Consider the following 14513-nt stretch of genomic DNA (forward strand, 5'->3'; position numbering starts at 1 on the left):
GATCAAACCAGGGGTCCTATTATTATTGACTTATAATACAGATCAGCAATTTGTCTCCTGAGGAAGTCAGGACAGCACCTGGTGAAAAGCATAAGAGAGGCTGAGTTTATTTTCATCCACCTATATCATCACTTACCAGTGGATTCCTCTTGGACTGCCTTTGCTTTTATGCTGTTGTAGCTCACTCTGTGAGCCACCACTTCTTGTAAGTTGCTCCAATAAATAAGGGCCACATTTTTTGCTTGCTATACCGTGCCATGGTATTATTTCTCTCACACAGATCATTGGAAAGGACTGCATTTTAAGATTGTACTGGATGCGATATTTTCATATTGTTTTGTGAGTGCATTTTTACACTTAAAATCAAATTAATTATTTATATGGTTTTACACATGATTTGTTTTTTATTTATTTTTATTTTATACATGAGACCCTGCATCCGTTATCGGTGTTGTAGAGTGCTGTCTTGCTGAGCCCATGAGAGGTAATTGGCCGCAAACTCTCAGAGGCCTTCCTGCCATTCATCAAGCAGGGCTTAAGGGGTGCCAGTCTCGCCATCCTTAGATGAGAAAATTATTACCCCCACTGAGCTCTGAGAGCCACGCTGCTAGATCTTCAGCAGGAGATAGGCGGGGTCTCAGCCATAATAAATCGATGCTGCTCTGTCATAGTAGGAACTGTAATAGAGTATGCAGCAGTTAGAGGCAGGCAAGATAGCTGATCTTTAAACAGCAATAGTTGCAGTGTGCAGAACACAAGGTCAAATACCACTAAAAGTGGTGAGGAAACTGTAAGACAAGTGGCACCAGAAGCAGAATAAAAGTGGCCTGTAAGGGATCGCAGTCACTCAAATATAATAATATAATCAGAGTAGGAGAAATCACCCAAACATAAAAGATGCAGGGGACAGGGTGTGGTAGAAGTCCCCCAGGTTCAAGGAGAGAAAAGCAGCCTGAAACGGCTGTGAGCAATAAACAAGGAAAGGAAAAAACCTGCAAGGGAGCGAAACAGGAGGCGGGGGAGCACGATTTGACAAGCACGTGGGAAGAGATGCGGTCTGCAGGAGCGGACCGCGGAAAAGCCGTGAACGAGGAAAAAAGGAGAGGGCTGAAACTGAACAGAAGGACAGAGATGTGGGTAAGTAGTGGGTAGGGAAAGGGGAAATAAAAAGGAGGCCAATGTGCGGAAGAAGCGCAGGAAGGATAAACTAAAAAGAACACATATAATAAAACAGAACAGAGGGGACTTGGAAGGGGGGGGGCTCGGACCACAGACAACCGGTAAATATAACAAAATAAGGACTAGAAATACAATAACCACTAAATAAGTGGAATAAAATACATGTATGAAACAGTATACGAATGTCAACACAAGAAAAGAGCCCAGTGAGCTCAAAGATAAATTATTAATAGACTTCGTGTTCGTCTTTGTGTTCGTCTTCGGGAAATTTTTTTTTTCAGATTCTACGAATATTCGCCGGTTCCTGTGTTCGTTTTGGGCGAATATTCGTATACGTTATTTGTGTTCGTTTTCATCTTCGTTTTCTCCTGGTTTACTAGCAGGGTTTAATATGGGGTTAACAAACACATTGCAGCAGCAGCTTTGAAGCCAGGATTTAAAGGTCCGTGTGTGTGACCCCATTGGCCGCCAGCAGGAGGCTAGCCTGGCATCAACCATTGAAGTGCCCTTCATACGTTGATGCCAGACGAGCCCCCTGCCAGCGACCAATAGAGTCGCACACATGGACCTTTAAATCCTGGCGCAATCCGAGGTGCTCCGAGGCCGAAGTGTACCTTGCCCTAAAATGAATTCCCCGTTCCTCCCAGGCCAAGTTGCTCAGACCAGTTGTCTGAGACTTAGACAAATGCTCTGAGCAGCTTGGCCTGGGAGAAACGGGGATTATTTATTTATCATATAACATCAATATAAGTTTAAAAAAAAGAATAGGAGATTTTACACCAATTTTACATATTTGGCTAACATTTGCAACTTATCTACAGTGGTATACTTTCCAACAACCCGAATTTGACGGGACAGGACTGAAAAAAACAGGACTGTCCCGGACAAATAGAGGCTGTTGGCAGGTATGCGTTATTAAAAATAATGGGTACATTTCTTATATTTATTTTATTATATTGTAAAAGTGTTTTTATTATATTTATTTTTACCTACATTTGCATACTTACCCGCAAGGGCATACTAACTTGCCAAAGTTCACAGGATGTAAACAACGCGACTGTAGGGAAATTAGGAACCGTTGGAAGGTATTTGTTAGAAAAACTCCAAATATTATCGGGTGAAGTATAAGTTATAGCGTTAATTGTAGGCTAGTGAGTGTAGAAGTAAAAGCCAGGGCAAATAACAGGACAGATCCTTGTGAATTGTGTATGTGTGTGTGTTATGTTTGGTTGGTTGTGAATCAGATGGAAAAAAATGAAATGAAAGGAAGGAAAAAGCAAGATTTGCAAAGAAAAAGTAGATGATCGAAAAATGGAAAAGGTGAATGCGTGGGCAATTGGCGACCCACTCACCTGTTTCACCCCCAGCATCCAAACACTGTCAGTTCTTGACGTTTGAGAGAGGACTTCGAGAGCTCAAACGCTTGGCCCAAGTGTAAGCTGGCTACACTGGCGGAGGTAGCAGACGTTGCCACACCACAAACAAACGCAGCTGGGGGGGAACTACCATGACTATTAGGGACATTTGAGGTATAACATTAGCCAGGAAGCGAACTGGCTGCCAAAAGACACTGGCACCACCACCAAAAGAAGCAGCATTGGTAAAAGGAAAAGGTGAATGAGTGGGCAATTGACGACCCGCTTACTTGTTTCACCCCAGGGCAAAGCATCCAAACACTGTCAGTCCTTGACGTTTGGGAGCGGACTTCCAGAGCTCAAACACTTGGCCCAAGCGTAAGCTGGCTACACCGGCGGTGGCAGTCGTTGCCACACCGCAAACAGACGCAGCCAGTGGGAGAGAAACTACTTTCCAAGCTAAGAGCTGGGTACCTGGGCAGATTGAATTTAAGAATCTGCTCTATCAGATGAGGTGCCATGCGGGATCGCTGTGGACTCACTATTGTGGACACATATTTCCAGTCATAGAAAACACGCGCTCACTTTGAACAGTGGTTGACGGCCACACACTCTTCTTTTCATCCCAGTAGCTAAGAGGATCAACCTTAGGTGCAGAAGGAACTTCACAGAGGTAAAGTTTCTGCTGCTAGCTTTGTCAGTGGGTCCAACTATACTTCCCAAGTGCTTCTTCCCAAAACACAGCTGTTTCACTCAGCTGTGTTGTGCTGCTTGTGGCACTGCTGCTGATGCTGCTGCTAGGAGTAGCAGACAACATCATCTTTTCCTCCTTCCGCACCCCTCCCTTCTCGGACAGCATTCCCCTTTTACGCTGCAAATCACGCAACCTTTGAACCAATTGCTCACAGTAGTTACTAAGAACATTGAATTTGATTACATTTATTTATAAAGTGCCGGCAGATTCCGCAGTGCTGTTACAGTCAATAGAACAATTTCATATACAAAACCAATAACCAGGGCCCTGCTCTTGCGAGCTTACAATATAGTCGGTGGTTGAGAGGGAAGTGAGACAATAGGAGAGGACTGCTTGGATGGGGATGTGTTGATCTTGTTCCGATGGTGTTGTAGCCGCTTTCTGCAGTGGTACCTGGTATGCCGTTTCCCTCCGGTTTAATTTCAGTGTAACTCTTAAATAGCCACTTATAAGGAGGCCACTTGGGGTAAGGCCACATCAGCTACATTTCCAAGCAAGCTTGTTTCCAAGTGAGGCCTGGGAATATATAGGGTTTCCTCACAAGTGGTCAGGTAAGGTGCATACAGGAGACAGATGTTTCACATCTTGGCTAACAAATGCAATTAAGCTAGACTAGAGGGCACTAGCTGATAGCAGCAGTTTATGGAGACAGGCAGGATACAGACATACCAGGTGGAAAACAGGGGTAACTGCAGGAGATGAGGGGTTCAAATTAAATATAGGATATTCATACCAGGTGGAAAACAGGGGTAACAGCAGGAGATGAGAGGTTCAAATGAAATATGGGATATTCATACCAGGTGGAAAAGAGGGGTAATAGCAGGAGATGAGGGCTTCAAATGAAATATGGGATATTCATACCTGTAAGAGAAGGAGATATGGCGGACATTAGTGATTGCCAGAGGATGGATGAAAGCATGAAGACCAGGGATGGATGTCTGGATAGTCCAGTGTAACTCTTAAATAGCCACTTATAAGGAGGCCACTTAGGGAGAGGCCACGGCAGCTAGATTTCCAAGCAAGCTTGTTTCCGAGTTTCTTAATCCTTGGATGGCAAAGGCACGCTAGCATCATTTTGGGAGGCGTACTATTAGCAGATCCTTTAGCTTCCAGACTATAACTGCTATGTAAGGATGTAGAGTGCCACCTTGAACAGCCTCACGGTTTTCCTAGTGAAAGTGGAATGTGAGGGAACTGTGTATTGTTGAGCCACAGCCGCCATCAATTGTTTGAAAGGCTCCCCTTCAATCATGTAGAAGGATGCCCCTCCAACAGCAATGAACTGCCCAATAAGGCAGGTTACTTTATTGGCCTGCTGTTTGGAAATTGACCTCTTGGAGTGGAATGCCCCAAATTCTTCCAGGGTGGGCTGGACATGTTGCAGTGCTCCAACCTGCCTTGGTCTCTGGCTGCCAGCACTAGCTGTAGCTGCTATAGGCTCAGAAGCAGCTGGTGGGGTTTTCTACTCTCTCTCTGGAGATGGTACTAGTTGTTGTAGTAGTATCACAGCCACCAGCTATGATGCCTACCCTAAGTTTTTCTGCATCTTTCCCCAATAACACATCGTTGTGTTGAGTGCTGAGGTGATGCTTCATGCCAGTATTGGTAACAAATGTCCAGACACTTTCCCTCTGCTTATTAGCTTCTCACAATCTTTGCACTTTCCATAGTGCTCCCAAATTGTGCCGCGGAGAGCCTTTTGGGTGCTGCTTCTACTGCTCTGGGTGGATGAGCAGCAGCAGGACTAGTTCTGCGAACACTGGGAGATAGCACATTAATCCCACTCTCCGGTTCTTTTTATTGGCACAGTACTGGTGGTGGCACTGGTAACTGTGCCCATGCAAATAGGAGTACTGGCCATAGAAATGCTAGTGGGACTGCTAATTATTTTAATTCTACCAGATTTGGTAGGTTTTGCTGTTTGTTGTGATGATGATAGTAGCGGAGAAGGTGGAGGCTCAGGGAAAAATTGTGCACTAGTCATTCATACACTGCTCCCTGAGGAATCTGATTCCTGACCACTCTTTTCCTCTATTCTCTTCTCTTCTCTACTTCCTCTGGCTCATAGTCAAGTTCTTCATTAGCCAGATCAAATGGAATTCCTGCTAGGCTGGCGCTAAGACTGATATCATGACTACTACTAGTAGTAGTACCAGCAGAAAGAACAGAGCCTAACTCTGCACTTGGCCTCTCAGTACCTTGCTAGATGGAGTTCCACTACGTGTAGCCCTCTCTCTAACTGTCTTTACAAAAATACTGTAAGGGCTTGGTGGCTTGCTGGCGCTAGATGGGAATGGTGTGACAGTACCGGTGGGAACAGCAGGCGCAGCACTAGTGGTGGAGGTGGTGGTCTTGGGAGGAGGATTATCTACAAAAAGCCTCCGTGAGAAAGAACAAGATCGCTTGGGAACACCACTCTCAGTCTTGCTGCTAAACTTGCTCTGCTTGGTACCTTGCATGCTGCTCGTGGATGAGGAAGATGCTGCTGGGGGCAATAGGCACTTCTTTTTACTCACTGGGCTAGTAGTAGTACTAATTGTGCTACCCATTAACTTTGAAGGTGCTTCTGGTGCTTTAGGCTTTCCGTAAAAAACATAGAGCTGGTGGGCCTAGCAGCACTACTACTGCCTGCTCTTGGTGCCTTTCCATTACTGGATGACGTAGATCCTTCAAGCAATGTTTCCCCCAAATAATAACCAAGAGCTTGGCCTACTTGTCCGGCTAGACTGACGCAAAGGTTGCATCGTAGAACAACTGGTGGTGGTGGTGGTAGATGGAGCCTGTCCCTCCCTCGTTTTCTTAGTCCCAAAAGGAGGATCCATTTCAAATGTTATGTTGTGTGTGTAGTGTTTAAAACTAGGGGGACAGGGTAAATAGCCTTATAAAGCCTTAAAAAAAAAAATTAGGGAAAGTTTCTCTTCAGTGCTACTGATGAAAAACAACTGCACTGTGCTGTTGTGTGCAGTCTGCCAAAGTGCTCAAGTTATTTAAAAATTGGTTAACTAAAGCTACTAAGTGGTGTTTAAGTATAATACACTAAATAGTAAAACTACTAGCAGTTTTTATTATTATTTTTTTTTTTTTAAAGTTACACGGGCCTACTATGCTAAAGCTAAATTTCCTTACTATTCTAAGTCTACCTCTAGGCAAGGGCAGAGACTCTCAAGCCCACTAAGCTAAACTGAGGTTATATCAGTATATTATATTATTTATTAATTTGTATTAATTTATATAATATTGGTAGATTCTAAATCATAATTATTATATTATGGGCTTAAACTTTAAATCAGATACAGAGAGCAGACAGATATAGTTTTACTACTTCTGCTAAATCTACAAACATTTGCTAAATTATTTTCTTTCTTACTAGTACTACAAGAAATAGACCATGGGCTACAAGTAAGTAAGTTTTATAAAGAACCATTGGAGCCTAGTGTCGGTAAAATCCGGAACCAATTATGAAAGTTGCATAAAATTGAAATTAAATCTGTCTGGCTGCAGGATTCCTGTATATGAACCCAGCAGAGCTCTATTTGACTGATCCAAACTCCCTGTGGCCCCAGGTGTTAAACCAGACAGTAAGAGAAAATAAAATGGCTAGTAAAGGAAATACAGAAAAACAGGAAAAAAGGAAAGAAAAAAGAAATGAGATTAAAATTGATAAACCTGAAAAACGCCTATCCTTTTTCTCACCAAACCCACAAAAAATACCAGTGACTGGGAAAATATTAGACTTGTGCATTCGTCTTTGGGCGAACATGAAAACGAACACGAAGAGTGCGTTTTCGTGTTCGTTCCGAAGACGTGCCGAAGAGAAGACAGCGGCGGTAAAACGTAGGCGAAGACGAAGACACATACCACGAAGATCTTCGTGATCGTCTTCGTCTACCACTCTCCCCGGTTCCTTCCCCTTCTAACTTACCTTATCTTCGCGGCATCACGGTAGTTCACAGAAGTGGAAATCCGTAGGTTCGCCGTCAGGGGTTACAGGGCAGTGCGAACGAGCCTATTGGTCGCCTACAGGGACCTCCTCTGGCATCAACCAATTTATTAACCCCTTCGATGCTGCGTTAGATAACGGAAAGCCGTAGGTTACAGGGCCGTTCAAGTGACCAATAGGCTCACTCGCACGGCCCCTTAACCCCATAAGGTGCAACAAGTGCACCAGGAGCCTAAAGTTAAAAGTTAAAAAAGTTAACCCCTAATGCAGCAATTTACCAGGCAGATCCCACTGGTCTCCCTGTTCTATCAGTTAAATGTCCGTACAAGCGACTTTATTGGTCGTTCGTACGGACATTTAACTGATAGAACAGGGAGACCAATGGCATCTGCCGGACAAGTTACGGCACCGGGAGCCTAAAAGTCTGTACGAGCGACCAACAGAGTCGCTCGTACAGACTTTTAAAACCCTAATGCAGCAATTTACCCGGCAGATCCCACTGGAAGATCCTTATAGGAAAATAAAGGTTTTTTTAGACCTCCCCTACCATATAAGGATAAAAAGAAGGGTGTTCTCAGGAGTAACACAGTCCCTGAGAACAAATAATATTAGATATCGTTGGGGATACCCTACAAAGATTATTATTATGGAAGATGGCAAATGGATTTCGACACACCGGAAAAAGTGGTCGCGTGGATTAAAGCAAAAAACCTTCAGACTTGTCGATAGCACTATTTAATTCGAGGGTGAGGAATGATGAATAGAGGAGGACAGAGGAAGGGGAATGTGTACATATAGGGTTGTAATTTAAGAATAACTGAAGGTTGACATTGCAGTATTGCTGCATGTAATTTAACATATATGTGTATATGCTTCACACAGGGCCGTACCTAGAGTATTTGGCACCGGGGGCGGATCCTGTAAGTGGCACCCCCCCCAAATGTAAAGACATCTACAAAATTATGTTAAGAATATTTATTGCACCAATTTGTAAACTGTATTTCAACTGTAAACAACAAGAAATCTGAAAAAATAAATTAATAACTTATAAGTAAAATAAATACGTTTAAATAACATTTACTGAACATATAATAGTGCTTTCTTTAATAACCCTCCAAAAAAAACAGCGTCCACATTGCCCACATAGAACCTGACCAGCACCCAAATTACACACACATAGGACGTGCCATCTTTGCCCCCAAACAGCCCAGCATGAGTCAGCATTGTTCCCATGAACACACTACCTGTGCCATCTTTGTCCCATAAACACCCTGCCTGTGCCATCTTTGTCCCACAAACACCCTGCTTATACCATCTTTGCCTTTTTGACAAATCAACTATACACCTATGATTAACAAAAACACTTTTACAGTCACTCACTAATTCACTTTCATTCACACAATTCATTCACACAATCATTTATTCTTTCACACAAATTATTTACACATAGGGCTGCAACTAACGATTATTTTCATAATCGATTAGTTGGCCGATTATTTTTTCGATTAATCGGATAAAAAAATGAATGTACATTTTTCATTTATTTAAAATAATTTAATAAACAAATGATGTTAAATACAAACGCAGAATAAAAAAAAACAACTGATAAAATGCATTTCTTGTCTTTATTTCCCAACCAGCCCCCCCCAATTTATGCACATTTGAGCACAGGCTTGCCACGCTGCCTCCCAGACATGCCACTCCACGCTGCCTCCCACATATGCCACTCCACACTGCCTCCCACATATGCCACTCCACACTGCCTCCCACATATACCACTCCACGCTGCCTCCCACATATTCCACTCCACGCTGCCTCCCACATGCACATTTGAGCCCAGGCTTGCCACGCTGCCTCCCAGACATGCCACGCTGCCTCCCAGACATGCCACTCCACGCTGCCTCCCACATATGCCACGCTGCCTCCCACATATACCACTCCACGCTGCCTCCCACATATGCCACGCTGCCTCCCACATGTGCCACTTCACGCTGCCTCCCACATGTGCCACTCCACGCTGCCTCCCACATATTCCACTCCATGCTGCCTCCCACATATGCCACGCTGCCTCCCACATATACCACGCTGCCTCCCACATATACCACTCCACGCTGCCTCTCACATATTCCACTCCACTCTACCCCCACATATGCCACTGTGCCTGATACCCCCTGATACACCACTCCATCCTCCCCAGACATGCCACACTGCCTCCCAGACATGCCACGCTGTCCTCCCCACATATGCCTTATATATCGTATATGCCTTATACCCCCAGATATGTCACTCCATCCTCCCCAGATATGCCTTATACCCCCAGATATCTCATAGTCCCCTCAGAGTCACAGACCTGTTCGCATCACACTGACACCATACTTTTATAAATAAGTACTGGGTTAATCTTCACTGCCCCCAGGATTTAGATTCCCCTTTACCTCTAACTGCGCCTTAAGTTAACTTTATTAAATTAACCCTCAGTCCTCATCACTAAATTAACACTAAACACCCCATTAACCATAACTACCCCTAAATTAACTCTAAATACCCCATCAAACACAACTACCCTAAATTAACGCTAAACACCCCATTAACCACAGCATCCCCTAAATTAACCCTAAAGACCCCCATCAACCACAACAGCCCCTAAATTAACCCTAAACACCCCATTAACCACAACTGCCTCAAATTAACCCCAAACACCCCATTAACCACAGTTGCTCCTATATTAACCCTAAACACCCCATTAACCATAACTGCCCCTAAATTAACCCTAAACACCCCATTAACCATAGCTGCCCCTAAATTAACCCTAAACACCCCATTAACCATAGCTGCCCCTAAACACCCCATTAACCATAACTTCCCCTAAATTAACCCTAAACACCCCATTAACCATAACTGCCCCTAAATTAAACCCCACCTCCCCTAACTTTAAGCAGCCCAAATATTAATTTTATACTTACAGTTAGATGAGTGTCACAGCCATGTGGTTCTGGCCTTCTGGGAGAAGGAAGGGGGCGGGGCCAGTTGTCACAGTAATTACAGGGAGGGACTGGTAAGTAGGAGCTGCTGCTGTGAGTCACTGAAACGGTTTATATAATGAGGGGTATTTTTCAGAGCGTTTGCTCTGAAAAAACCCTCATTTTATAATCGATAAAAATCGATTCAACTAATCGATAATGAAATTCGTTGGCAACGATTTTCATTATCGATTATTATCGATTTTATCGATTAGTTGTTGCAGCCCTATTTACACATATTCATTGATGCATTCTAACAAATTCTTTAATTCTCTCACTCATTCAAACAATTCATCCACACATTAATCCATTCATTTTCGCTCTCTCATTCTGACTCTTTATTTCAATATTCTTGCTACCCTCCTTTCTCCCTATCTACCCATTCTCACCCCCTTCTGCCCTATCTACCCCTTCTCACTCCCTTCTCCCTATCTACCCCCTATCCCCCCGTCTCACTCCCTTCTCCCTATCTACCCTCTCCCCCCTTTGAAGTTCACTTACCTTTCAGGAGTCCTGTGGTGTGGGTGCAAGGCCTCTGTCTCCCATCTCTGCCACTGTATGGAACAGTATAGAGTAAAGGGAGTTATGATGTACTTTAGAGCATAATTATATAATTAAAAAGACATTGGAAATGGTACAGCATAACACCCATCACTCTCACACATTTACCAATCCACATTTACCAATCCACACTTACCAATCCACAGATTCCACACATACCAATCCACAGATTCCACACATACCAATCCACAGATTCCACACATACCAATCCACACATACCAATCCACAGATTCCAAACATACCAATCCACAGATTCCACACATACCAATCCACAGATTCCACACATACCAATCCACAGATTCCACGCATACCAATCCACACATACCAATCCACAGATTCCACACATACCAATCCACAGATTCCACACATACCAATCCACATTTACCAATCCACAGATTCCACACATACCAATCCACAGATTCCACACATACCAATCCACACATACCAATCCACAGATTCCACACATACCAATCCACAGATTCCACACATACCAATCCACACATACCAATCCACAGATTCCACACATACCAATCCACACATACCAATCCACAGATTCCAAACATACCAATCCACAGATTCCACACATACCAATCCACACATACCAATCCACAGATTCCACGCATACCAATCCACACATACCAATCCACAGATTCCACACATACCAATCCACAGATTCCACACATACCAATCCACATTTACCAATCCACAGATTCCACACATACCAATCCACAGATTCCACACATACCAATCCACATTTACTAATCCACACTTCCCAATCCACATTTACCAATCCACAGATTCCACACATACCAATCCACAGATTCCACACATACCAATCCACAGATTCCACACATACCAATCCACTCTCACTGTCACTCTCACTGAATGATTTCCTACCTTTCCTCTTTTCTTCTTACAGCAGTAAGCTCCTTTTCTTCCTCTTCGCTCCTCTTCTTCTGTCTTCTTCACTCCTCTTCTTCTGTCTTCTTCGCTCCTCTTCTTCTGTCTTCTTCCGGGTCAGAGGGCACTGTGGGCGCGGCTTCAGTGTTGTGCGCCGGGATCTGACAACAAACCCCGGTGCACAGCAGCAGTTGCCGCGTGGATCGCGAGGGAGCGGTATCGGAGGTCTTTAACAGACCTCCGGCTCCCTTGAGTGATTTTAAGCCGGTTCAAGGGAACCGGCTTAAAATCACTCAAGGGAGCCGGAGGTCTGTTAAAGACCTCCGATACCGCTCCCTTGCGAGCCTTCTCCTCCAGCGGCGGACATTACTGTCCGTCTCTGGAGGGGTGCCGGGTGCCGGCAAGTTGGCACCCCCCTGATCAGCGGCACCCGGTGCGGACCGCCCCCCCCGCCCCCCGTTAGGTACGCTACTGGCTTCACAGATTATTTATTTATTTGTTCTCTCTTTCTCGTTCACTTCTCTCATTGTTTGTAAGGCAAGCAAATTTATTTTATAAGGATAATATCGATATCAATAAGTATTACATTAAGCCAATACTATACAGATAGGAGACCTGCTAACACATCGGCTCAGAAACCAAATTTTGGGTATAATTCGTATTCAACTCAAATTTTTAGGGTTAAGAGTATGATATTAGATCACGGGAAGGGTCTTTTAAAACATTGTCCGATGCCATACAGTGTATGGCGGATGTTGATGCTGCGGGGAGGGGCCAGACATGGCCCCTGATGCCGATCTCAGCGTTGCTGAATGCCTTGACATCAAGACATTACAGCAACACCGTTTAGGCGAAGAAAGTGATCATAGAACACTTTTTAAGCTTGTTTAATGGAATGACGTGCCTGACCTGACCCATCAATGGACGTTATGGGGTTAAAAGAAATTAGAAAATAAAATTTGCTTCACTGCTTGCTGAACAAAAAAAACACACAGCACTTATGCGGCTGGACTCACTAGCCCAACAAGTTCACTTCACTGACTAAGGTGAGCAAAACAAATTAAATTAAAAATAATACAATTTAATAAAATTATTAATTAATAATATTAAGAATAAAAATTGACTTTGTCTCTTTGTCTAATACAAAGCACAAACTAAAGCACTGCAGCACCAGCACTAATAAGATTAGCTTAACTTTAAAATTAAAATGTATTAAAGTAAATTATTAACTAAGTAAGTAATTTATTATGAGGAATTTCTTATATTAATATAATTAATAATAAAATTAATTATCATCATTAAGTTTAAGGGTAGTAGTGGACTGGTTAATCTTTATCTGGGATAAATTAACTCTTCTACCTGACAGAATGTGTCAATATAATATAGCTAATTTAACTAGCTAAAATGAATTATAATATTATTATTAAATATTAATGATTATAATAAAACACTAGTAGTCTACACTAGTATACTATATGACAATATTAATATTATATATTATATTATTAGTAGTAATATTAAATTTATAAATTATATTATTTACTTAATAATAACAGCAGTTCAGCTTAAATAACTAAATTATTGACTGACTGACTGTCCTGAAATTACAAAATTTAGTTAAAAAAATATTTTTAAAACTAAGGGAAGACAGGGCAGGCAGTAGGCACTGCCAGCCCAGGGCAAGGGTACCCCAGTGCCAGCTCAACAGCACTACACAGAAGCACTGGAAAAAAAAATACTTCAGTAAGAGTACACTGTGAGAAATGGCAGGCTGAGGATTACCAGTCTCACACAGAACAATCTCTCTCGGTAACGCTCGGATGCAGCACAGTAGTGTTGCAAAAGCAGTCACAGCAAAAATGAATAGATCCCATGCAAGCTGTGCTCTTATATATACTGTTTCCTATTTCAAAAAAGCAGCACAGACATTGGACGAGGCCTCAGCATGATGTCACAAGAGTGAGCTGATTGGACAAATGAAGATCAGATCACTCAATCTGTGTCCTCCTCTTCTTTGAAAAATTGCAGCGCGCCGAGAAAACAAAGACGAACACGAAGAAATGAAGATTCTTCGCTTTGTGTGTCTTCATGTATGTTTTGCCATCACCATGTTAGTTTCTTCGTAATTCGGTTTAAACAACGAAAATGCACTATTCGTGTTCGTTTTCATGTTCACCGAATACGAATGCACAAGTCTAATTATTAACCCAAAATTTGCCACATAGGTAGAATAAAATACAATAAATTGGTATAAAAAAATCAGAATTATAGGAGAGAACATAGGGAGAATTGTGATCTGACCTGTCTGGTGGCAGCAGCAAAGAAGAAGAGGAGGAGGAGTTGATGTTTATAGACTATATTATCCATCCTATATGTTCATTGGTTTATTTATTTTTCTGTTATTGTTTAACTTTGCTGCTATTGGTGGTTCAGTAAAGAAGAATATGCAATTTGAAGCCTCCTGTCTTGTGCTAAAATGATGATTATAAAAGAAAATAGTCACTGACAAGTGCAGCTGGGACAGACACAGTAGCGGGAACAATAAAACCCATAGGGACATCATACACTTCAACCAATGGCTTATTATTTTTATTGCAATTGACCTTTTATATACTGTATTTGCTTGATTATAAGACGAGGTTTTTTTTCTTATAATCGGGGTCGTCTTATAATCAGAACTCAAATAGAGGTCTGACTATAAGACTAATATCCCCCGCAGCGCTACTGGGGACCTGGATCCTCCTGTCTGGTAACCCCCCCCCCAAACTTACCGGTGCTTCTGACTCCCCGGTGTGTTGTCCGGG

The sequence above is a fragment of the Sceloporus occidentalis genome, unplaced genomic scaffold (assembly GCF_023333645.1).
Source record: "Sceloporus occidentalis isolate IW3139 unplaced genomic scaffold, rSceOcc1.0.p SCAF_70, whole genome shotgun sequence".
NCBI lineage: Eukaryota > Metazoa > Chordata > Lepidosauria > Squamata > Phrynosomatidae > Sceloporus > Sceloporus occidentalis.